We start from the raw sequence: 27,370 nt of genomic DNA, 5'->3' as shown, positions 1-27,370 counted from the left end.
CAGAGAAGTAAAAATAGTATTCTAGGAGGTGAGGGGAGGGAAAAATTGCATCTGGTTGGGAGCACTGGAAAAAGTGCATTTGAACTCCTCAGTAAAAAATGGCCAGAAATTCTTTTGTAATGTTCCCAAATTGTTAATATCTCCTTCTCTGATTTCTGATCTTCTCTCTAAAAACAGAAGAAATTTCACTTTGTAATTTTTTCTCGAACATTAGTTGGCATGCTGTAATCTTTAAATCCAGGCATGATCTCTGATTATAAGAAAAAGGAATTAAGGTGACTTCATAAAATTGTTGCAAAAGGCGTCTGACCACCTAATAAAACTTAGAGTCTTTTTGTTTCTAATTGGTATTGATAATGATTATAAACACATTGTGTTTGACCTCTCTCTCTATACTTCTCCCAACCTAACCATAAGTGATGTATTGCTGGAGGGTGGGTGAGAAATATCATGTGTAATAGATACAATTCATGAAAAATACCTTTCATTAAAATCCTGGTCACTTCATTGACTGATATTCTGTCTTTAGATTAAAAAAAAAAATACATATGCCATGTGGCAACTTGAAATTATCATAGAAATTAGTAGTAGAAAAGAGCTATTAGGTCCCATCTGGTCCCTCCCCGGGGGCCGGGGCTGCATTATTCCCTTCAGCGTGCTCCCTCATGCTTTGTCCAGGCTGGTGGTACATGTTTTGGAGATGGCATTCTTTGCAGTGATTTCCACAGCACTCTAGACTTAATCTTATGGCTGGTGTCGATTCAGCCTTCAGCATGGAGTTTTTATTTCCCATGCTATTAAAAAGAGGTTCTTGGCAGAGATGAGAAAGACCCATTCAGCAATTGGCTTGTCAATTTGCATGTCAACCAGAAATAGCTGGACACTCATCAGTCAAGTATGTTGGACCAAGGCAAGAAAAATCATTTGCAAACAAGAAAATTCCATTTTATATAAGTCCATTGTGATTTTTGTCACGTCACCTTCTCCGCTTATTGAACTCATTACAAAACAGATGCTTTATTATTTTGTTGAACACTGCTTTCTCAAATAAGAATTAATATGGCATCAGAATAATCAGGTTTAGGAAAAACAGTGTTTTTAAAAGTTCAAAGGATAGGGTTCAGTATAACTTTAAAAACTTTTAAGTAATCACATTGGACGAATGTGGATGCCAGCTAGGGCTACTGATGCTAAGTGGTTAGTAAATGCTGTATTCTAAAATAACTCATAAAATAGCCAAGTTGACATCTCGGAGGACAACTTAGTATAGAAACTAGGAAAGAGAAAGTAACAAAACCCATTATGTTGATCATTATAGAAATTTTAAGTATTTTTCTTTTATCTTATACCTTGAGAAGATTTAATTGGTGCTATTCAAATAAATTGTTTAAAACAAAAAACAAAATATTATATATAATTTTTTATAGAGATGTAATCAATGGGGAAAACTTTGCGATCACAATCAGATTGTGCAGTCACGATCTGCCGAGCCCAGTGCTAGGGGTTTGGAATACACAGGGAGCAAGACAGATGAGGTTCTTGCCGCATGCTTCATAGAGAAGGCAAACAACTAACCAAGTTCTGTAAAACAACTAAATAGAGCAAGGGTCAGGGAAAGGCCTCTTTGTAGAGAGAGCATGTAGGCTGAGACTGGAGGGATGAGAGAGAAGCTGTGCCCAGGGAGCAGGGGCAGCATTCCAGGCAGAGGGCACCATAGCAAGTACAAGGACTCAGAGTGTTCTCAAGTGTTGAAATTGGGTTTTTTAGGATTTTATGCATGGTCAAGTTCATCAGCGTGCCTGTGACAGAGGCAGGAGTGAGCTTCCAGCAGAGATGGTTTGCTGGGTGATACCCGAGAAAGCCAAGCTTCCCTAATTCTTTCACCTCATGGCCCACCTTGAAAGTTCTAGTACAGCATCAAGGCTGCCTGTTGCCAGGGCAACAGCTTGCGAGGGAGTCTAGGGGCCACCACCCCAAGCCCCTCCAAGGGCTGAGAAGATCAGTAATACTTTGGATACACCTGAAACCAGGGCCTGTGGTTTAACCTGTGGGCCCTAGTGCAAAATGGAAATGCAAAGACCCTTGTTCAAAAAGCAGGAAAAAGTGCCTTTAAAGATGCTAAAATATAAAGCTTTTTCCATTCTTCTGCAACTTTTCTCTCAACTTGTCATGGTGTTTTTTATTTGCTATTTAATGTCATTTTAAGTAAAGAAATATTAAAAATTAAACTTACTAGCATGAATTTTACCATTCTTCTTTATATTGTGCAATGCCAGTTTAGTATGGCATTATATAAAATGTTCAGTATGGCAAATATAAAAGCATTTAACTCATATGTGGAATCACCAAAGTTACACAGTTCATATAACTCGTATGTGGATATATTTTGTTCTTACCAGAACAGTGGAAATACTGAACAAAACTAACTTAGATATTTTTATTTCACTCTTCACATATGGTACCAACACTCTACCTTTAGTTTACTGATGGGTAAGGAAGGACTGACAAGAAAAGGACCTGTGGGTCATCCTGTTTTTCCCTTCCCTTCTATGTCATCATTTGGAGAGTAAATTGTTGGCTCATACAGGGAAGTAACACAACTAGGGATATATAGGATTCCTTGGTTATTCATGTTTCTTAGAACACCATTGCTTTCTCTCTGTGTTGAAAGTAAGTTCTAGTTCAGATGGAGTGTGTCCTCTCAGGGTAGTCAGCTACCCTGCTGACTCAACTGGAGAGGTAACACACTTCCCACATGCTCTCTTTGAGTCTCTCTGAACTCCCAGGCGTTGTGGGTCCACCAGTATTCTGTGTTCATGGGACACTACTAAGACTGTGTGCGAATGGGGCAGGTGGCAAGGAACCAGCAGACCACATACTGTACATGTCTCCTCTGCCCATGTGCATGCTCCTTGTCTCATCAGACTTCAAGTGCAAAACTCAAGACCAAAGATTAAGTTATTAAGAATTTCAAGATGGCAGCAGCAGAGCATTAAACCAAGCAGGGCCCGTTATAAGTATAGGGCCCTGTGCAACTGCTCAGTTCACACACCAATGAAGCCCTGCCTGGAACTCATTCCAAAACCCCCAGTATGAATTGGGGAACTCTGTTCTTGGGTGTTTATTAGATTTGATTCCCTTCCTAAAGCCTTACAGTATATCCCTTTGCAAAACTTTATTGGCAAATGAACCAAGACCCATTAAGGAATGAAGCAGCTTGTGTGCATGGCCCTAGAAGACATAGTTCATTTAAGAGAGCAAAAATCTGAGAAAGAATTACTGTTACCTGTTACCCTGAGATATGAGGTATAGTAGTGGGTGCTGACAAAGAAAAGGAAATTTCTTTATCAACACAGGCCATTTTTTATGGGCCATCCTATAGCCCCATTTTATTTCTAATAAAATTTAGATTACAATTGTTAAGTAAAACATTGCCAAACTGCTCATTTCATCCAAATGTCACTCACTTTCTAGATATCAGAATGACTTTTTTATGCACAAAAGACATATTGTTTAGTTTAGACCTTCTATAAATCCTTTAGAGAGGGAGCACTTGCTTTTTTATATTGACTATAAATAGCCAAACATTGAACCTGATGACAAATAAAGAAAAGAGCCAATGGAATTACTTTGCAGTAGTTATTCTCTCCTGTCCCCTCCCCAGCTAATGAGTGGTACTTAACTTCCTTAAAATAATGTCAACTGGGATTCAGTTTTATATATTTAACTAAATGTAGAAATGTGGGCAGTTCCATATCAAGTTTGTTCAGTAATGTTCAAGAAGTACAACATTTCTTATTAAGTTGAGGACCAGGGGCATTGTTGGAATCAATTTGCCTTTTTAGCATCTTTTCGAGCAGCTTAGAATCAATATCAAAGGAGTTCTTGTTTGGGGTACCCTTGGCTAAATGATCAAACAGTTGGAACTGTGTGATGAAGGCTCATGGAGGACTGAAAATACCATTGTCTTACATGATCAAAAAAAAATGCAAACACAGTAGGAATGCTTTTGGAAAGCACCCTCAGTAACGTTTCAGCCTAGCCTCTTTATCCCTCCTGGGTTTTCTGGTAACTTCCTCAGCGGGCTAAATCAAATCTGTCAAGTGGAGCCTCGTCCTGTGGCCACTGCTCTTCTGAGTAATGAGGGCCAACTCACCTGCCATCTGCTTTCTCTGTCCCTCGTGGGCAATAGAAGGGCCTATTCCTGTGCCTAGAGTGTTGTAAATGGGAAGCTTGCCACATGTTATATTTACAGTTCCAAGCCAACTAAAGATTCCAAAGTCAAACCGTGGTCAGCTGATAGAAGTTTCCAAAACGATTTCGGCCAGGGCTTTCATTCTCCTCCTCAGATAACTTCTTTTAGGAACAAGATTGCCACACAGTATGCAGTGTGCCCATTAGGAGGAGTTCACCCTGAATCAAACAGATGGTGGCTTTTTAAAATAAACGTCCACATAAACTAAATAGAACAATAGTCTCAATGGCATTTGCCATCTCTCCTCTCTGGAACTATCAGCATTTGATGGAGAGAACTGGGCTGCCTGACAAAAAGTAGTTTGTACCTCATTCTTTCACAAGTGAAATTTAGTTTCATTTTCAATTAGCAGATATATTTGATACCAGAGTTTCTCTCTCAGACTCATGACTTCTTAATACAATTGCTAAGTTTTGTTCTCAATTTACACACCTTTAAAAATGACCCCTCTCTCTAAAGCTGTAACAATCCTGTTTCTTTCCTCTCCAGTGGGATCTTTGGTTATTTTTCCTGGGAAGACCTTTCATTTCCTCCATTTGTCTCCACATGCTTAAGAAAAGTATATGAAAAGGAGTCAATGGTACCATGTGGTGTATTTTGCCATGCAGAACCAATTATGATTTGTCAACATTTACTGTGTCCCTGCCATGTGCCAGGCACTGTCCTAGCCATTAGGAATAGAAATATAAATAAAATATCCTAGAGAGGGAACAATATTTGCTCATGGACTGAGCTCTGAAAGAGCACATCATGTTTGAGAACCACAGATGCTTCCATATGGCAGAGTAAGAGACACATACACACACACACACACTCACACACACACACACACACACACACACATACACACACACAGCCAGGGAGGATGGAGGTGATGAAGGCATTTAAGGGGCAGTGGAGGGAGTTCTGAGAGATAGTGAGGGCCTGACCTAAGGCGCTGGCAGGGGTATGGATTGGTTACCTATGTAAAGCAGGTAGACTAATTCAATATGGGACCTGCAAGATTTGCTGGGGTGCGGAGGGTGATGAGAAGAGGGACAGAACTCTCTGGAGCATCACATTTGAAGAGTTGGCTTGGGAGGAGGAGGTAGAGATAGAGAGAGAGACAGAGGAAAAGGAGAGAATAGTTTCACAGAAAAGCGAGGAGGAGAGAAATGAAGGGTTACCTTCAGCAGAGTGGTCAAGCAAGACACATCCTCTTGGGGGGTCTCATCCATGGCTGGTTCTAGCAGTCTTAGTCCTCACCTGGACACCTGGGTATAACAGGACCTAGAACTGAAGTACTTCAAGGAAAGAGGCAAAAACATATCAGATAATAGCAGCACTGAAAAGAAAGAAAACACTCCTGGGTGGGAGCCTGAGTGCCTGAGAATGGAAAATGCATGGGAGAGGGCTGGATTTAGGAGCAGCAGCCAGAATGGAGTCATACTCCACGTGAGAGGGCATAGACAGCACTTTCTAATCCACATTTCTAAACAGACCTAAAGGCAAAATATAGTTATAATAGGAATTTACACTGCTCGATATTAGCTTCAAAGTACATTCTACTAAAGGCAACAAGCATGTGATAAATTCTCGGCTGGCAAACAATCTCATCTCTCAGAAGACAGAGGAAGCAAATGAGGGGAACTACTGTTTTGGATCCATTCTTTAGCAATTTGAAAGATTGGATTTGTGACTTTGAGTGTTGCAGAAAGGAATGAGTTTGTATTAGAGTTTGTAAGGAATGGGAGAAAACACAAGTAGACCTGTACCCTGACACTTGGGAAACACATTTCGAAAAGTAGAGTTCGGAGGAAGAAATGGCATATTCCCCTGGGTGCATTGAGGCTGTAAAAGGGAATAAGAAATGAGAGATTTTTTATTATAAAATTAAAACTATTTCTCTGAGAAAGAAACAGGGGAGGCGAGGAAGAGCAGCGAGTGCAGGCGCACAGCGTAGACTCTGATGAGTGCACATGGGAAATCACGCCTCAAGGTTAAGAGAGGAGCTCCACACCACGCTGACAGAAGGCCATCACGGCACAACCCACGTCCCTGTTGTCCTCCCTCTTCTTCATATGGGAAGGGACAGAAAAGTGTGTCTTAGAGGATGAATTAAAACTCAAATCACTGAAAACACTATAAGAAAAAGAAAAGAATTGGCCCCTGCAAGTAGGGTCCAGCCTTCAAGGCCATATGTGTCCGGTTGTAGAAGAAATTTACAGCAGTGGTCTCAGAACCACGAGAACTATATTTTTAGAAATCATGTAAAATAAAGGATGTGCCCAGAACTGAAAACAGGAAAATATTTTTCTCATTTTCAAATAGGATTAAAGGATGAATTTTGGAATGTTGTGTGGATCCCTTGTAAAATTGTTAGGCCAGATTATTAAATAGCTTGTGAGCCTTCAGAAAAGAATGAGTTCACAAAGAGTAAAATACCACAAACATACCCATTGTGTTTTTTAGATAAAATTACTATTTTCAGAGATTTGAGAAAGCTTATAAATACAAATTTTAATTCCAATAAAACACAAGGTAAAGTATCATAATCATCTGGCAGATAGAAAATACGGGCTCATGGGAGCTGGGTGACTTCACTGTGGCCAAACCTAAAATGTATTGGTTCATAGACCACCAGTCAACTGGGGCCTTTGTGTCTCTGGTACACTGTGTGTACCAGGGCTTGGCTCAACCCCTCTTCCACTCACAAACTTTTTTATCAGCAACTTTCACAAAGGTCTAGAACACATGTTTATCAAAATACCATTTGTAAGAAAGCTGAGAGGGTTAACTAATTTGACACAAAGCAAAATCAGAAGTGAGGATTATCTCAACAGATGAGACTTCCAGGCCCAAACCAACAAGATGAGCTTTAGGAGGGAGACTGTAATGCCAGGCACTTGGGTTTAGATGATCAGCTGTGTAAGTACAGGGTGAGGGTGATATAGTGTGATAGCAGTCACTAAAAAACGTTGGTTGAGCACAGATTTGAGATGAGAGATGAGGGTGATGCAGTGGCCGACCACACTGGCATTCTCTGAGACCACAGCACAAGGAACATGAGGTCTGGGTCACAGGAGCAAGGCATCCTCCCTATGCTCCCACAGCCTCAGGTCGCATTGTAAATGTGGTGTGCTGCTCTGGGGGCCACATTGTAAAAGAGACCTCAGCCAACCTGGAGCAAGTCTAGAGAAATCATGACTATTGCACCTTAGGTCCAGGGAGCCATTAAAACCAAGAAGGAGTTGTTTCAGGAGCCTTTGGGGGGCTTTAAAGAGAAGAGGAGCTACAGAACTGGGACCAATGAACAGAGGCAACCAGGAAACGGCTTTTAGCTCAGTGTCGAAGCAAACATTCAAACACCAGAGCCGACAAAGCAGCTGGCTGCAGGCTGACTCCAGCCCCCAGATGGGTTTTGTTTGAACTGCGGTTGGCCTCCACCATTACTCACAAAAATTGAGTTTGTCAACCACATTGAAAAATTGGGAGATTTTGCATTTTAAAGAATCTAGATTTCTGACTTCTCTTGAAGAATCAGAACCTTCAACCCCACTGGGCCTTCTTTTCTGCTGGCACCAACCAGCCTCCTTACAGGCCGCGTGCTCTCCTGTTCACCACAGCCCACCTCCTCCATGGGTCTCCCCAGTGCTGAGGTCCACCAGGTACCACCATCATGGCACCCCCAGTTGAGCTCCTTCTAAGGCTTGGTGAGCGAGTTAATACGCCAAGCAGGTAAAACAGTGCTCAGTCCCTGGTGAGAGCCCAGTAAGTGTTACCGCATTCATCATATCACATTACCAGCCTGGCCCCTGTAAGTGTCAGAGGTTTAAACCTCTTGTAAAAACTGGAACCACCCAACTGTAGAGTCAGGTCTCGGGAATTATTTACTTTTTACCATGACAGGTGTTAAAATAAAGGCTGGAGGCTGCTCTTCCCTCAGTGACTTGTGGAAGGTCCTCCTCACTGGGAAAGGTTGTCTCCCTGAGACCAGAGCTGCCTTCTGCCCTTGGTGCATGTAAATGAAGCTTGTGAGAAGCACACAGTGGTGCAGGAAAAATCTTCAAGGAGGGAGAAGAAACCATTTTGCTATTTTTGCTGTAAAGTGACTTATAACTGTTAGACAAAAGACCATCCCTTCAGGAATAGTTGTTGTAAATCTAACACTCTGTGGGGAAACCAGGCTGACACCGTGCTTAGGGAAATACCAGTACCAGCCCCAGCTTTCCTCTCTCGCACTCTCACATCTGTGGTTGTGGGGTCATCCCTCTCATCGCCAGTCCTTCACGGGAGGTATGCTCCTTCCCACTGGGGGCCTTTGGTATGGTGACTGCCCCTCTGGGGTTCCCCTCTCGGCCACTCTGCTGCCCCCAACCCCAAAACCTCCCCTTGAGTCTCCCCTGTGACACTGACCCCTTGCCCTCCCGCAGCCATTTCGCCCTCTGACTCTCTCCTTGCCAAACTGGGCCTCCCTCTATCCTCTTCTGTCTCCTAATTACACTGCAAGTTGCCCAACGGGGTCCTTGTTTCCATTCTGTTGATATCCCTCTCACATACACTTCCTAGTACATTATGAATGTGTGTGTGTGTGTGTGTGTGTGTGTGTGTGAAGGGAGGGAGGGAGGGAAGAGAGTAATTTGGCAAAAAAAATTTTGAAAAACAGAATTAGAAGACAAAAGCAAATTATACTTTATAAAACTGCATTTTTTCAAAACTGAAAACCTTAATTTTCCACGAAATACACAAATACAATCTACAAATAGACTATGTACCTATGTATGTATATATAGATACATTTTTAAGTCCTTTTTATTCCGTTTTTGAAAGTTTAGTTTACAGCTGAATCTCCAACACTTAGAACAGTGCCTGGCACATAGCAGGTACTCAATAAGTAGTTCTTGAGTGAACTATATTGGCAAAAATACATAGTAATATTCAAGAAAAAAAAAGATTAGAATTTTTACTGAAAAATTAGATTTTGTCTGTATTTTTCTTTGTATTAAATGATATAGTGTTTTGTGCCTATTACTTTTCGATTGCATTGTAAATAATAATCCTTCCATCACCACCCCAAAAAGTTTTGAAGGACATTTATGTGGAAATTCTGACAATTAGAATGGTGGCTTTATATTTGATTTTGAAATTAACAGAATCTTATTGAGAGCCGTGAAATGTAAATGAAGGCTATTCAGTAATCACATTTTGTTAAAGTGATAAATTTATTTAGTTAGTTTTTGAGAGACAGATTGAATTCAAACAGTGTTCAAGTCAGAAAACTTACAAGAAGGAAGTGGGAAGGAAAAGTAATGTTGCGTTAAAGCCATAGTCCCCCTGGAGGGGAGTGACCCTCCAGTCTCGGGTAAGAAAAGTGTCTGGAAAGGCCTTAAATAATGTTGGTGTCAGAGTCTATTTCTAAATCCTATGGATGTAGTTATAGGGTGGGTTTTTTTTTATTCTTAATCGTATGTAAATTTTATACACGTGAATCAAACGCCTGCGATGCCTAAGGGAAGCTCTCTGCGTGTCTGAGACCCGGAGCAGGCTGGCCCTGGGCTGCGCATGCAAATACTGACAGCTGAAGTCACTTGTTGCAAAGTCCGAAAACTCTGGTTACAGCTGCAGTTGTCAGTAGCTTTAAGGGAAGTGTAATCAGCCAGAGAGATTAATTTGCATCTCAATTAGAAAAGAGTGGGGAGGAAGCACTAGGGTCTGGTGCGGGGAGGTTGTGGAAGAAATCTCACCAAGCACAAAAGCCTCCGTTGCTCTGTCCTCCAGCTGAGTGGAGGACAATATCTGAGGTTTCGTTTCCATAGGGACCAGAAGCCTGCTGGGCCCCAGAAGAATCTCGGGTTTACACCGTAATCATTTGGTCATGATGACACAAATTCCACTGTTGTTCCCAAATACATTTTGCTATTAGAAAGCTGTTAGAAAAGTGGAAATGGTCATCTTGTCAAAAGCATGCAAGACGGTATTTGCTGACCCTACTTACCTTTTGTCATAGTGCTGCTAGGATTTCTGGGCATTTTAACATTTATTAATGTCTGAATATTCAAAGAGCAAAAGGTCATTCCATAAATGACAATATTTCTTTAGCATTCAGATGGTTACTTTGGGAATGGCACAACTTCAAAGGAAGCCGTTATTCCTGATTCTCCCACACTCTTGGGCAGTAGGCAAACAAGATTATGAATTTAAAAGCACAGGCGAGGAAGAAACATGGACTCCTCTGGCCATGGAGCATGGACAATATTCTGGCCACCACAGGCCTTTTTTATAATCCTAACGAAACTAAAAGAGGTGTCCTGAACCTTAACTTCAAAAAGCACAAGGTAGTATTAATTTTAAGTTTTTCCTTCAAATATTATCTTGTGTTCATTTTCACACACTTTGATATTTATACCAGACAGATCCTTTGTTTTCAGAGAAGGTCTTCATATTCTCAAAATTCTGCACTTGAGACTAGTGACAGCTGAGACTGTCTGAACCACTTATCCATGTCAGGTTATTGTGCCAGAACCAGGAAGGGCTCAGCGTTGGCATTTTTGGAGGAAGACTTTTATTTCTAGTTCATTTAGTTCTCTCTCAAATAGTTAATTCATTGGCACCAGCTTCAAAGTGAGAAAACAAGAGTGAGAAAAAAACTGAATCCTACATTACAAACTGTGGAACACAAACTGAATTCTCTTCTTAAAAAATCAGGATTTTAAATTCGTCTTCCCATTCTGGAAAGGGGAAGGAACAAGTTTCCTAAGAACAATCTCTTCCAGTGCCCACAGACTGAAATGACACATTGCAGCGAGACATCAGAACCTCCTAATCCAACATTAATCAAATTTCAGTTTACTAATTATCAGTCCCATTTCGAAAGGAACATAATGCCATAAACAGCATCCGCTGAACGATTAGTAGACTCTGGGATTATAAGCAATATATTTGAAAGTAAGACTTTCTGTTATTCAAATCTCCAAAAAGGATAATACATGCCTTATTAGAATAAGAGATTGTGCGAACCCAAAGAAGGACAAAGCCGGCAAGTCCAAATGGTGATCCCTTCTGTGCCTGTCTGCCTTAGTGTACGCAGCGAGCTCCCAGCAGGTTTCAGCGCTAGAGTAATTTGCAACACACTCAAGTGAATTCTTTAATCAAAGCAGAATACTTTTTGATAATCTGTGGGTGAGTACAACCCAAATGCCATCATGCTAGCCTTGAAAGGGTATCCTTTATAGTTTACTACTGTGGAATTTTACCAAACTCTAAAATGGGTACTTTGAATGTTGTGCGTAGATATGCTTCTGCGGTCCTGTGCTTTGAAAGCATTTGACTTTATTCCCTGGTACTTGATCGAGACCACTGGAGCCTGGGTAGGGAAAGGATGGAAGCTATGAGGATCGGTTCTAATGCCTGCCCCCTTTTCTCCACATCCCCCTCCCAGATCAGGTGTCCAGTGTGCAAGCTAGTAGGGAGTCAAGATGCACTTCAATGTTTATATTGTATTTTGCACATACCTTTAACATAGCCAACTTGAGAAGTACACGCTGCTTTAGTTTCCAGTGGAGTGGCATGTTTCCAAAATGCCACAATATTTTAAACGGATACCTCCTTGGACATTGCTCATTATTATTTACAAACATGCATCTGAAATTATGTATGGCCAAATGATTTTCTTGTCACTTTCATCAGAATCACAAAAATGAAACATTTAGTGGTTTATGATATTTATCTTTCTTTAGCTTATTTCTTCTAATGCTTCATTTCAGTCTTCAATCTTCCTAATTTGGTCCTAAGATGTAAAAGATACAGAATATGTGTCCCTCTGCCATGTCCACTGGTTTAAATTCTCCAATACAAAACTTTGGTTCTTAATCCATCAATGATCAATGAAGGGGCTGCCTCCTAAAAACTTGGTTGCTGCTTGTCATGGAACAAGTCAAGTCCCTTTGGTTCTCCCTTCATTTGCCTGTGAAGTGGGATGTAAGTATATCAGCGCATCCCTGCTTCGAGGCAGATGTGTGCCTGGAAGTGCAAACTCTCATACCTCCACAAAGGCTAGGCAGGCTCGCTAGCTGATGGGATTCTGAATTTATAAACAGAGTTCCAGAATTCCCCCAGGGCCTACTTTTCAAAGGCAAATTAGTATGTTTGCAACTTGATCCCTGGGCAACTTTTGACAGTTGTTCTAAGAATAATAAAACAGATGGACAGAATAGATTTTGGGGTCTCCATCCAAACTGCCATCCTCAGTGGGATGTAAAGAAGGAGCGGAGCTGATGGAAGAGCTGCTGCTACTTACCATTATGTTCTGCCTTTAATGTCCAACAACCGTCACTTTCTCCCAGAGGAAGAGGAAAATTGTCATCATATTATATTTTCCTGATGAGAGTTCAGTGTGGATGTGAGAAAAATAAGTAGGATGTGTGTTTTCTTCACATATTTAAAATTAAATGAATTGAACTTAGTTAAATTGAATTTATACTCCCAAGAAACCAATTTTAATATGAATATGAGGAAGAAATGTAAATTAGTTTTAAGTTTGAGTATTTTCATAGGATTTTTGGCCCCTTTAAATAAAGGAGAGACTCTTTAGAATGTCAGAAATACTGTCTACTCATTAATTTAGGAAAATAGAATTTACACATCTCTGACAGGATAAACATTCTCTGCATATAACAATATATATGCACATCGGCAGTCTACGTCAGAAAACAGCATTTAAATTATCTGAATGAAGAAAACATTATTTATGTATTTATGAGCTGTAATTTTGTCAAATGCCAGTATATTTGTGCATAAACACTTCACGTAACCTACTCCATGTTTTGTAGAATTCCAGACTTGTCTCAGTGTTGTTTTTAGCTCACATCAGATCGGGACGGGATGTACTTTCCTTTTGGTTTATTATCTTCCTCTGAGATAAATTTCCGCACTCTTTAATTACTCCTTTTCTCTGGATTCGTTTGCCCCAATTATCACCTTTAGGCCATAAAGATTAAGTAAGGTAGCAGATCTGCTGTGTTTCTGGAGTTCCAGAGCTGCTCGAGTGACTACTGAAAGACATGTACTGGGGGCCCCTAGTTCCTCAGTGAGTTTGTCATGTAGACCAATGGTTTAACTAAAATTTCATTGGTGATAACTCAGTAGGATAGGAAACTTTTTTTTTTTTTGAGAAGGCGTATTAAAGCAATTGAAAACCGTTTTCTAGATCTCATATTAGGCAGTATCACTGACACCATAACAGTGGACCCTCCTGGTCAAGTCTCAATTCTCACTGAGAAGCGTTCAGAGACATTCTCTTCCCTCCTCAGTAGCAATTTTCCTACAAGTACCAGATAAATTGTAAGATGGGTCTTTTGTTGTAGGGCTCCAATTAGCAGATGATGTGTAATAGCTGGCCTCAGACAGACCTTGGGTTTCAATTTTAGTTTAAATAATAACTAGTTCTTTGGCTTTTAACAAGTATCTTTACCTCTATCCGTTTCCTTATCTGTAAAATGAGGATAATAATCCCTCACAGATTATTGTAAGGATTTATGGAATGAATATGTATAAAATTATTAAATCCACAAAACATGACCGAAATCCAGCTGCTTCTTACTGCCCCATCGCGCCACCCACCACCCACCCCACCCCAGTCTAGGTGCCCTCCTCGCTCCCTGGGCTAGTGCAGCAGGCTCCTCCCAGTTTCCCTGCTCTCCCTAGAAAACTCTCAATGGCCAGAGTTTTCCTTCTAAAATAGAAATCAGAGCATGTCATAGCTCAATTACTTCCCATTCTCACCCGCTGAAAAGTCCAGAATGTTCATGAGGAACCACAAACATATTGCAGCCTCAGGAACTGCACGCTCTGCTAGGAGTTCTTCCTTCCCTCATACCCCCAGTGACTACATGGCTTACGCTTTCCCTTCCCTTTGTTCTCTGCTCAGAAGTCACTCATCAGAAAGCTTTCTAAAATAGCAAGCCCTTTGGGCAGTCTCACCTATGTTCTCCTTAGTACTTATCATTTATTTAATGTCTCTTTCTCCCACTATTATGTAAACTGCATGAGAGTAGGAATTTATTTAGGTCTAGTGTCCCCAACACCTAGACCTCATAGGACCATGCCCTCCATAAGAATAGATTGAGAGTGATGCGTGAACAAACTGATGGAGGCATATAAAGTGTAGAGGAGAGCCTGGCACCCTGCACATTCTCTATAACCAGAAGCAGCTGTGCTGTGCCCACAGCATGGGAGAACAAGTTAGGTCCCAGACTCTGCTGCACACGCCGTGGTCACTCAGGGCAGTTGTGCTTCCCTGTTCCCCCTTCAGCCAACATCGGGGTGGCCCTGGCGAGCACTGTAGGATGCAGAGATAAGTGGCCTTGCTCTCAAGAGCGTTGAGGCTTCCCAGCCGAGAGGGGGATTCTAACTGTGACACAGAGTAAAATGCAGCTGTGCTCTAGGAGAGACATGCAGTTAGTGCCCGATGGGCATTTGAGTCATTGAAACACGACACACAACAAAGAGAATCAGAAGGTCATGGGAGCTCTAGGGAAAAGATTGTATCTAGTTGCATCGTCAAATTATTCACATATTTTTGTGTATCTCTTAATTATCTCTTCATGTGTACGTCATCTACAATTCAATAGGCTAGAAATTTAACCACAATTTTGTTTGTTTTACAAAAGGGTAACCATAAACTAATTGCAGTTGATTACATAAATGCCGGTAGCCTATTCCAAGGTGCGGAGGCCTTTTTTTCATGAGGGACGCTCCTGAGCAGCCTTCCATTGTCCATGTATGTAGCTGCTCCTCATTCCATTGCAGAGGAGAGGATGGAGGTTGGCTGTAACAGTCCTCACTTCAGTGGGCGAGAACACCCTCCTTGAACCCGCTTCCCACCGCCCTCATCTCCAGTCTTTTTCTTATTACCTACCTCATCAAAGGACAAAAAACAACAACTTTTAAGCATGCCATTCAAATGCATATATTGATTTATTTTTAAGTATATACAGGTTCTACTCTACTAATATATTAGGACATTATAAAGTGTACTCAACAATGAGAATTTAAAAGAATGTGATAAAGATGAAAAAACAATAATTTGAAGTATTTTATATTTAATAGTATAAAATTGTTTTGCTTTTAGTAAGGTATTAATAGTATTTTAGTGAGTACAATGGGATTAAATGTGCTACATTATTTTTATAACCTTGATTTAATAGTTCTGTGACTCAGTGATGCTGAGTCCCTCTAAACTCAGTTTATTTTGATACTTGGTTTCCTAGCTGAAAGCAAAACCTTGCAAAGATACATAGACCCGCGGGAACAGAAACTCACTGTCTTGGCCTACTAAATCACGACGCTCATGCTCAGTTCGCATTCCTAGCCACCAGTTCTATGAATGTTCTTATTGACATTTGGCTGGAAGTTTCCATCTTCCCTGATATCATACTTACTTCCCTGATGGAATTGTTACATTGTTATATTTTTTAACAAACAGATTGAAAATGTAGTCAAGTCTCCATTTGGAAGGTTAGAAACACCTTACAAAATTCTGTTTATGAGTTTTTTGGTGGTACGGATCTGAGAGCTTTCCGAAAACATACACTATCTTCCACCATAAATTCCCATGCTGAAGGCAGCATTTTCCAATGTTTCTATTCAAGATGTTCTCTCCATGGCATGTTTCTTTCAAATAGCAGTTATTCTCTCACCTAATGTCAAAATGTCCCTTTTAGTTTGAGGCACTAGTAGGTATCGTTGTCCTAAGAGAACAGCTAAGGGTGTGCTGCTGACCAGCCTCCAGACTTGATCTCCTGCTCCCATCCCGCCTCTCCTTCCCGTCTGTGCTCAGCACAGCAGCCAGAGCTGGCCTACTAAAATGTGAGTCAGACCATGTCGTTGCCCCCACCTCACTCAGGGAGGCCCGAATGCTCAGTGCCCTCTGCCTAAAATGCTGTTCCCGAGACGTCCACCTGGCTTGTTCTCTCACCTCCTCTGAGGCTCTCTCTGACCTCCCAGAGAAATAGCTTGCCCACACCTGCACACACACCTCCTGCCACCTCCTGTGGCACACCTGTGCTCTTTATTTCTCCACAGCCTTTGTCACCCTCTAATTTACCATATAATTCACTTACTTTACTCACGCTGCGCCCCCTGCATGAGGGCAGGGGTTTTTGTCTGTTTTGTTTACTGATGCCTCCGAAGGTGATAGTTGAAATATTTAACATCAGGTACCACAAGGGCACCAGTCAGATGCTGGCCAGGATGCCGCCCATGCTGTCTTTTCCGGGTGGATACCAACCCTGGGTGTAGCCTCAGCACCTGCCACAGAGCAAACATTGGTTCTGTAAATGCTTGTTGAATGAATGAATAAATTCAGCCCCTTGTCATCACAGAGGAGGCCACCAAATTTAGAACGTTTATCTTTCTATAAAAAAGGAAGATGAATAATTCATCTTCATGTTCAAGAGCTTTTATAAGAACTTTCCTATAAGATAAAGAACAAACCTTTATGTGGTACAAAAGATTTCATAGTGTGGACCTGTCTCAGTACAATGTATTGGATAGATGATACTATTTATAAGATGATAAAATTCAAAACTTCAGTATGGAGGGTCATGTAAACCACGATATATCACAATGTGGTAAATGAGGGAGCTACTCTCAACACACACACACACACACAGTCTCACTCTTGGGACTGAGCCTGACCCCTGGGACAATCTGATAAATGACCAAGCAAGAAGGGTGTCAGTGTCAGGCCGTGTTGTTAATCTCAGTGAAGCTTAATTTCCTTCTTAATTTTAGATAAAAAGATAAATATTAATGAAAGTCCTAGCATTGTCCTCTCACTTTGGAGACCTGCAGGATAAAGTCCAAAGACTTTTGCAGAGGTTTTGACAGGAGATATGGTGGAGGGAGGCTCTCGCATGGTTCTGTGGGTTGACTGGGCTCAGCCAGGTGGTTCTCGCCCAGGTTCCGCACGTGGCTGGCACCTGCGCTGGCGCGGCTGGAACAGCTGAGGTCTGGCCAGGCGTCTCGCACTCCTCGGCAGCCTCTCCACTTAGTGAGCTTGGGGCTTCTCACAGCAGAGTAAACTCACAGCAATTGGACTTCATACATGGCTGCTCAGGGCTCCAAGAGACCCAAGTGGGAGGCGCAAGGTTTTTCACAGTCTAACCTTGGAAGTCCCAGAACTCTTGGCCAAGGCAGGTCCCAAGGCCAGCCTAGATTCAAGGGAGGAGAATCAGCCTGTTGAGGGGAGCAGCAGCCCGTCTGTGCAGGGAGGGGAGGCCAGTGGACGTCTCTGCCTTCTTCCACAGGCAGCGTGGTGTGGCCACACTGGGTCAGGGCTCGTTCTGATGCGCCTCCCTCTCCACTGGATAGCGAGCTCTTTGAAGGCAAAGACCATATCTCATTCATCTTTCAGTCTCCTACATCCCACATAATAAGGTGTTAGTTGAATTAAAATCTGAAATGTAAACATTTTAAGGAATTTTTAGTTAGGAGAAAGTAGACTCTAGTACCATTTATTTAATTATGCTACGAGATGTCTTTATGCATGCATAGGAGGAAATGACTTATAATGGATACCATAAAGAGATAACTGATTTTAAATAATGGCTTCTTAATCCAAATAATTTAATCATAAAAGCAATGAAATTGAGCTCACTCTGCTTCCGTGTCCACAGAAACACACATTTAAAGGATGCATTTTGTTCTTACCTTGATTTCCTTGGTTTGCACTTTAATCTGCACTGTTAATCCTTTATTTAATTTTGTATTACCTTCAAGAATCACAAATTGTGATGTACCTCATAATTTTACTTGAATTTTTAGATGAGTTTATGTTTTTGTGCCTGTGGAAGTTTGTCGCCATGAAAATCTTTTGAAAGCCGTGTAGATTGTATCACTGAGATTTCCTTAAGGAGAATGTCCATTTGGGCCAATTTTTAAAATGTTAAGCTTTAAGTGGGGGAAAGGTTTTTGTCTTTTAGCAAAGAGCTGTCCTTCTGGCTTTGGGGAACCTCTCAGACATTTGAGGGACCTTCTTGAAGATGTATGCACATTACTTTGACAGTTTTTTGACATGGCCTCTGGCATTTCTCTGTAGCAGTGGGCTGGCCCTCCCAGGCTTCTGTTGCAATGTTTTGGTTTTTGAAAAGCCCAAGATTTTACATGGCTCTGAGAGATATTGTGACCAGCTAATGTGACAAGAGGTGGCCTCAAGACTCCGGCATTTGGCCTTGCTCCCCCATCTCTCTGTGCCCGGATGTGCATCACAGTAACTCTCCTAGGGGGTGTGAAGGAGTGCCGACCCTCATTTGGAAGTGCAGCCCCCCCACCGGAGCACATCAATACTTGAGCTGTCTGTCTCCACCGCTTACCTTCCTTTCACACAGCGAGACCCTTCTGTAGGGAGCAATCGATAGCTCTAATCTGCAGCAGCCTGCAGCAAGTCACGAGAGGGGGAGTGCTTAGGTGACATTACACGGGACCGTGGAGGCGGCAGCTTTTGTGGCTCAGATTCATAGCACCCTTCCTAGGGGCACATTCCATTTGTAATGTGTGCTTTTTATAACCTCTTCCATGGATAACCATTCCTCTGAAACTTGGTTCAAGGAAATGGACTGCTTGGGGCATGCGCGCGCGCGCGTGCGTGTGTGTGTGTGAATTTCAGACACATATTTCGCTCCCTCCCCAGACTCTACCAGCTCTCTCTGTTTTGTGCTGCTCCTGATCATAACTGCATCTTGGGCAATTTTGTCTAGTCTTGAGCCTTGTGCTATAATTATTTCTATTCTGGGTATTTTTAAAACATAAACAAGTTTTTATTTTTCAATCTTTGAAATCCCAATGTCTGAAGAGCATTTTTATTCCAGCAACTACTGTCCCACAAAAGATCGTTGGAAGATAATGAACGTTATGTCACGCCCATCTTTGAATGGCTGTTACCACCTGAGAGACTCAGGGATGAAGACCTGGCTCTTCCAGGACCACCATTGTCTCAGGAGCCTCTGCCTGGGGATCAGCTCTTGAACTGCCCCATGCATCCTCTGTAAGCGGGGTGGGAGTCAGGAAAAGCCTCCTCCAGTTGTTTACCTGGCCTTCCAATCTTCATTTCCATATCTAGTTATCCTGATTTTGTTTGTAGAATTATGAATACAACAGGAAATTAAGGGCTGATGTAAAAAAAGCAAATACATGAGAGACAAATTTGAACTAGGATCAGAACTGACTACCGTGTAAGCCCAATCTACAAGGAGCAGCCAGCCAGTGGCAAACAGAGCCGAGGGTCTAATGCCTGCTGCACGTGAGAGCCCCAGCAGCTGCCGGTCAGAGAACTAGGACTTCCTCCATGAACACAGTTTTCCAAATTAAAGTATGCTTCAATTCATGCATGATTTCCATGCTGTATTTCACAGGAAGTTTCTTAGGATGTTTATCATTGTACTTCTTTAAATTCAAGTTTAACTCTCCTGGTATGTAGTCTTTATAGCCTTTTAAGCTCTGTGGCAGATCATCTCACTGATCTGCACTCCACAGGCTTTCTGTTTTTCAGAAAGTACAGATGTCACCTTTGGAGACCCCCTGAGTTGAGCTTAGCTTGTAGGAAAACTTGGAGGAGACAAGCTTGCCTCTCAAGTACCAGTTCCCTCCTTGTATTTACACATACTAACCCCTAGGAAATAGAGGTGGAAAGTGCATTTGCTGCTGGAGATGATCTTTCAGTAAAGTGTCTTTTACTTAGAGCTTTAAAAAAATCTTGGCAAAGAAGTGATCAACAGATTCTGGTAATCGCATTCACACTCCCAGGCACCAGTTCTGAAAATGACAAGTCCAAAAGCAATTTTTTCCATTAGTTTGCTCACTCAACCAAATATCCATTGGCTATTTCTTGTATGCCAGGAACTATGCTGTTGCCGAGGGTGCACGAATGGAATGCTCGGTACCTGTCCTCAAGAGGCTGTTTGCTGAGTGTGGAAAACATTACAGAAAAGAGGGGTCCACACAGTTTCATAATGGCTATGATGGAGTGTTCAGCCCGGAACTCCAAGGAAGGTGTCCCAAGGAGGGAGCTTTGACTTGGCATTTGGAGGGTGACTAGGGGTCACAGGGACTTGATCAAAGGAAAGAGTATTCAGAGAAAGTAAACACCTTTCAGCAGAACAGAGCCTTCTGCAAATCTGGAACCATAAAGGAACTTAGTGTTGTGGGGACCCCAGATGCCGCTGAGAGCCCAAACCCACCCATCGCTAGTAGTCACACCCAGGGTCCACAGGATCCCCCCTTCCCTCATCACCACCGTCTGGTTGCACCGTGTCCGTCACCTTCCCCTACCCCCAAGTAGTAGACCCCTCACTCATAAGGAGATGTGCTGCTGCCTTACATAGTGAGAAAAACAAGGCTGGGAGGGTGAGCAGTTTGCCCATTGCCTTGCTTCCAGGAAGAGTAATGGAGCTCTGCCCTCTGGTCACCTGGAGAGACAGCAATTTGCTTAGCTTCACCACCACTTGCTGTGTCCTAGGCACTATGAACTTCACACACATATTCAATAATTTGATCCTTACAGCACTCCTATGAGGAAGATACAGTTACTATCCTATTTTAGTACATTATGCAAACACAATACAATGTCTTCTAGAATACAATCTATTAAGTATTTTATAACCTGAAAAATATAGTTGAGGGCACAGAGGCCCAGAGAGGTTAAATAACTTGCCTGAGGCCACACAGTTATGTTAGTGGCGAGCCAGGACCTGGACCCAGCAGCACCTGCTCCCCACTGCCCACCACTCCCTGCAGTTGCCTGTGGAAATTGTACATACATTTCAATGCAACTTTTTAAAGCACGTTGGGTCTGTTGGGTCGATTTTTATAAATTGTGACTTACAATGGATTTTGATAAACCGCAAATACCAGTATTATGTTTTAATGAGACTGAAGGCATGAACGAGCAGATTCTATTCTTGAGGCTCTTGTGGGGACACGCAGACGTTGCAGTCGCCCCTCTGAAGGCCGGCATTGTCGCCAGGCTCATTAGCATCAGCGCTCCTCACTCGGCCTGGCCTCCGCTTGCTAGCTTACCAGCTGTTCCTGCTGCTCCTTACAATGTCGGATGTGTTCAGCTCACTGGGTTCCTGTCCTCACCGCCGGGAGGAGACAGCCCTTCCGCTGGGGATACCCACGTGGCTGCCTGTCAGCGGTGGCACCGAATAAAGTAATAGGCCTTCGCATGGCATATGGTGTCTGGATTTGTACAAGATGCAAAACTCTTCTGCCGCTAATGCATGATGACTCATAGCATTGCTAATTTTTCAAACAAAAGCTGACTTCCACACCCACACTTTTAACCCCTCGGGCTAAAAAGTCTAGTTGTAAGGCTCTGGGAAGGTGGCTTCTGGATGGCTATATAAAATGTGTTACACTTATTAAAAGCATATTAAATGTGTTGCTTTGCTTTGGATTGAGGTTATTTTAAATTTCTGGACCTTTTTTTTTCCTCCAAGGAAGGGGAATTTTTAAGCTTTAACTCTGTTTCTTTCTCACAATAGAAGAGTCTAACAGTTTGGCAGATTGATTTGTTTTTAAGCTGTTATTAGAAAACCAATCACAAGGCACTATATTAGTAGAACACTAGAAACTGTTTATAAATCAACTTTTTCTTTTGAAAGTTCTATAGAAACTGCTGCCTGATACTGTATCAACTCAATTGTGGAGCATTTCAAGCTTTTCACATTAGAATATTATAAAGTTGTAAGAGAATGCTGATTCTTCTGTGGAATATGATATTGCATAGTCTCTCCTAGTGTACTAAGTGCATAGCTATTTAGATAATCGAATTCTTCCAAAGCAAATTTAGATTATATATTTACATTAGAATGAACATTTTTTCAAACTATAGAGTAAGTACACTGGGATCTTCTAAAAAAATGTTCCTACTAAATTATTTTGGATCACTAAATTTAATCTGAGATTTTATGTACTAAAATACAGCAGTTATTTGCATTTATACAATCAGGCCTCCCTTTGAATTAGTGATCAAAATACTGGTTCTCTTATAAATAATCCTTTATTGAACGTTTTATTTAAACATTTCAGAGTCAAGAATTGCCAACATAAAATGATTAGACACTTTCTAATTATGGACCTAATCGCTAAGTGTTTTAGTCAATCTGGCACGAGCGCTTTTGCAATCAGAATTTGGCGAATGCGTGAATTTTTAAAGGAACTTCAACCTAGGAGGATAATACAGATAATTTATATAGATTACTTTATGCAACTCAAAAAGATTTCTTTGGGGTGGGGAGACTGGAGACTCATATTCTCAATATTGATAGTTCATTTTGGTTCCATTTTCAAATCCAAAGTTTTTACTTTCTTATCTACAGATATGAATTCAACTGTGCACCTAACTTCTTATAAAGGGTGTCTATTTTCAGAAAATGAAACAAAACATAAAATTCTTAAATATGCCTCACTTTCTAGATGCTAGTGTTTGATGCAATTTTTCTAGCATATTCTCTAATGTTCTTGCCCTTTGCCATTGGAAATAAGCTGGTATGTATTCAGTCAGCCTAAAAATTCATTAGACACTTAAAATTCACCATGACAGTTAAATAAAAATTAAACAGATACTGAAGTTTTAAAAATATTTTACCTGAGTCTACCAAGTAAAGAATTTCCAGTTTTGCTTCCACTGCCTTTAGTTTGAGAGCTATGTTTGTTGTTACTAGTGTTGGTGCTTTTATTTTGTCCTATTTCCACTCATTTTTGTGTAATGCAATGGAATATCCAAATAGTTGCATAAGGTTAGAAGTGGAGACGCTACTGAGACTGAATTCTTGGTTGGTAGTTAGTGTCTGCATGTGACCAATAAAATGCTCTCTCGTTAGCTGATGGACCAGCAACCAAACTCAGCATCCAAAGGGCACTTTGGGACAGAGGTGGATAATGTGGCAGAAGCACAGGCTGATCAAAGGCACACAGAAGATGAGGACCATTGATCCATTATTGCCACTCTTGGTGACAGCCCTGCAGAATAGGGCTGTGTTAACCCAGCTCCCTGGCTGGAGAAAGGGAAGCTCAAGAAGCAGGGGTCTTGGCCAACGCCCCACAGCCAGGGCAGGGCCCAGAGGGGAGCCCAGGCCAACTGCCTCTGGGGCCCCCCTTCTGTTTCTCACTGCTTCAACACTTTTGACCTAAGAACAGGAAGCCATCAAAATTATATAGCTTTGAGAACGTGAAACAATTAACTTAATTTTAGCCTATTCTATCATTGCTACCAAGGAGATTTTAGCCTTTAAACCTTGGTTTTATGGAATAAAGATGAAAACATAACTATTGTAAATTAGAATGACAAGTTTTCCCGTTTTGATACCATATGTACATGCCTTATGCCTAAATACATATAGCTTCCAAATTAAAAAGCAGTGAAAATATTAAGCTTAAATATTCTCAATGACATATCTCACAGCAGAGTTTTGCTCAAAATAAAGACCAGATACTAGATTGGTGTAACTCATTTTGCTTTTGCCTTGATAAATAGTTGAGAATACGGTTCCATCATGGTGATATTTCCGGTCTTGCAAGCAAGACTTTTATTTGTATGTGTTGAATCTATTTTATTCTACCTCTTTCAAAAATAGATTTGAAGGAACTTACAGTAAAGGCCGTGTGTACTGAGAAAGAGAAAAATTGAAGCCAAGGAAGTAAGGATCAGGCATAACGACGTATGGCTTCCCAGTGGGGGCCTCAGTGACACAAGCAGGGGTCCCCGGTAACTCCTGCTGGCCTCTACAGCTGCACTATAATGTATAGCTAGCCTGTGTCCTCTGGATACCCTTGTTCCAAAGTTTTCAATTACTGTTAATGAGATTATATTTTGTCTAAATTGGAAAACATAATAGATCATTCCAAAGAAATATATTCCTGATTTCAAAATTTTGTGTTCCAGACAACAACAAATATTTATGGGAGATTTTTAATATCAGAATAAGTTTCTATTCTACCCATGAGTCCAAAAAATATCTTTTGAGTTGGTACACAAGTCCATGTGCAGCAAAGGCTAATTAGGACCAAAAAAAAAGATAAGGGTTTGACATAGCTGAAAAAGTAAAGAATTAATTAGTGATATGGGAAAAAGTATCATTAAAAAATAATTTTAATGTGCACATTTTCTGGATAGCTGCTTAAGCCTTTTAGTTTAAAAAGCCCAAGTACCTGACATTTTACATCTCTGTTTTTCTGTAAGGATGAAAGGAAACTTGAGTGTCTCATTCTCAATAATACACTTAATATGTGACAAAAAGGTTTCTGTTCTGTTCATTTCCATGGCCAGGCAGTGTCATAGTATTGCTGCACTAACTGTCTTTTCACGCTTAACTCTTTGTAGACTCGTACCGCTTTCCTCAGCCCTTGGGATGGTCTGGGATTGAATGACCTCAAAGGCGTTTTGTGTATTAGATACTTCCACTCACGTTGGTCTTCTTGTTACCATGTTGCAGGACTTGTTGCCCTGTAATGCAGCTCTTCTGGCAGGCTTGTTTACTTGTGATCACTATGTAATCATTCATTTTGTGGAGCCTCATTAAGGACTGCAAACCTCTGTCCCAATTTAGCGTCATTCGAGCGTAGGTAGCATCCATCTGCTCCACCCGCACTGTTTAATTAATGAACTTCGTAATGTGTTCTTTGCCTGTGAAAAGCTCTCCATCTTCTCAGGTTGTTGAATGGGACTTGCATTCCAGGTTTTCCATGTTGAGATTCGAGAAAGCCCGCCATGATAGGTGCTAATTATGGACTCACCAAACTTCTGTTAAGTCTTACCTTGAAAACAAATTTACTTTTTCTTTCATTATATATTCATAAACTCAAAGTGAGATCACTTTTTAAGTAAGTAAATTGTTAATCAACTTTTATAATTTCTTTCTCTTCTCTTAGGTGAGAGTAGAGTTTCACACAAAAAAGCTGTATTTCCTTTCAATGCAATAAAAATATGCCTGTTATTTTGAGATTTTCCCTTCTGAAACTAAAGTTATAGATGAATGTCAAAATGTTATTACTGTTTTCCACTATCTCTGTTTTATGGAATTGCCTAAGAAACTTTGTAGCATAGATTTTATTAAACGTAATAGAATAGCAACTGAATTTCTGTTTCTTCTGGGAAAATGGTAAGACTCAAGTAAAATATTTGTAAAACTTCAGTATCTGTTTTATTTTTAGTGTGTTGTAAAATTCTGTCTGGATTTAGAAGTGTTTTGTTAGCATCTATTCAAAGACCTGATAAATTTGATATTATATGACAAATGGTGTAAAACTAGCCATATTCATTTATTTAAAATATTTATTACAAACTAAGACCAGGTGTTTAAATCTGATTTTTAAAAACCACAGCTATGGTTCATGTGCCTTTTTTTTTTTCCTCTCCCCAAAGCCCCAGTAAGTAGTTGTATGTCATAGTCGTACATCCTTCTAGTTGCTCTATGTGGGACACCACCTCAGTATGGTGTGATGAGCGGTACCTAGGTCCGTGCCCAGGATCCGAACCGGCCAACCCCGGGCCGCTGAAGCAGAGCATGCAAACTTAACCGCTACACCATCAGGCCAGCCCCCACGTGCCTTTTCTTAAAGACTATTTAATAGTAAGTTGAAACTCCACTCTACCCTGTCAAGTGCTCTCAAGTCCTAGAATTGCTTTCTGTCCTGGAATGTAATAGCATCCCACATTCATATTGTATTCAGTTATCTTCATCACAATATTAACTCATTTGGTAAAGAAAAAATATGTCTGAATATTCATTTTTTCAAAAAATATTTTTACCTATACCTATCAGAATTGGAGGGGAAACTATATTTGTTTTCTCATTTAATCATTCTAAGGTTAATAAATTTGAAAATTAGTGTTAAAGTTGTTACAAACTAAGTACAGTGAGCATAAAAGCAAAAGGGATTAAGAATTAGAAGACTAGCTGGAGCACAAGGCAGCTGCAGGGATGCTACGAGATGCTCACGTATGGATAAGTCACCACCTCTTTGCTCTCCTTTCTCTAACATTTGTTGAGCAGAATGTCATCAGGGACATGGCACCCTCCTTGGAGACATCATTGATAAAGGGACAGGGATCCTCAGACTCTGTTGATGTGGCCCAATCCAGAACTGTCCCACTCCATCACCTCTAAAGGTGCTCAGAAAAATAGCTTCATGATGACAAAAAATTAGATTGCAGGATGAGCTCCACCTTGCTTTAAATTGGGTTGAAGTACATGAAACTGCTGATATTTGACTATTTTTGACCTAGTAAAAAAGGCATTTTTGTATACTTCAACCTAATTTTTTGGATTACAAAAATGTGTATTATGTATGAATATCAGCTGCATTAACTTCAGAGAAAGCCGTGTGCATGGGGTGCAGTGAGGAGGGTTTAAGTGCCTAACAGAACCCGGGACTGCGTCTGCAAGGCTGCTGCTTCCAGGGAACCCCTGGCAGTTGAGGTCGCCACATCTTGAATTGTTTTGGTCTCTCTTTGGGACCATCCTTTTCCTTTAGCCTTTGTGTTTGTGTAGCTGGTTTCTCTGGGCATTGTGCCCAGTGAATGTTATTTTATTATTCTTATTATGTGCGGTGTCTCCAATCCTGTTTTGTAATAAGGACTTTAAAAATCAGTTAACAAATGAAATACATCTGTACCTGGGAAACTTTTGAATTGCCTGCCAGGTTAACGAATTCTCAAGACTTCCGTCAACTCCAACTGCTAACTGCCTTCTGGTGCTGGGCAATGGATAGTCCTCCTTCATTTACCAACCCATAAAAAAGGGATGCAAACCACCTTTATATTATTGCAATAAAAATTTTAAATCAAAAAAAGTCATCTTTGGAGCCAGCCCTGATGGCCTAGTGGTTTAAGTTCAGTGCTCTCACCACTTTGGCAGTCCAGGTTTAGTTCCTGGTTGCAGAACCACACCACTCATTGGTCAGTAGCCATGCAGTGGTGACGGCTCACACAGAAGAACTAGAAGGACTTACAACTAGAATATACAACTATGCCCTGGGGCTTTGCAGAGGAAAAAATTTTTTAAAAAGAGAAAGATTGGCAACAAATGTTAGCCCAAGGTGAATCTTTCCCAGCCAGAAAAAAAAAAAAAAAGATGG

General features: G+C 41.1%; 1 protein-coding gene across 9 annotated transcripts in view; it reads left to right on the top strand.

The window, feature by feature from the left end:
• The window catches only part of RALGAPA2 (Ral GTPase activating protein catalytic subunit alpha 2), a 310,483-nt gene that overhangs the window by 227,934 nt on the left and 55,179 nt on the right, over positions 1-27,370 (top strand). The gene's annotated exons all lie outside the window — the stretch shown is intronic.

This window comes from Ceratotherium simum, chromosome 21 (genome assembly GCF_057802395.1).
Source record: "Ceratotherium simum simum isolate JZ-2026a chromosome 21, ASM5780239v1, whole genome shotgun sequence".
NCBI classification, from domain to species: Eukaryota; Metazoa; Chordata; class Mammalia; order Perissodactyla; family Rhinocerotidae; genus Ceratotherium; species Ceratotherium simum.
The sequence above is the reverse complement of the archived record's forward strand: the minus strand, read 5'-3'. Positions and strand labels throughout refer to the sequence as shown.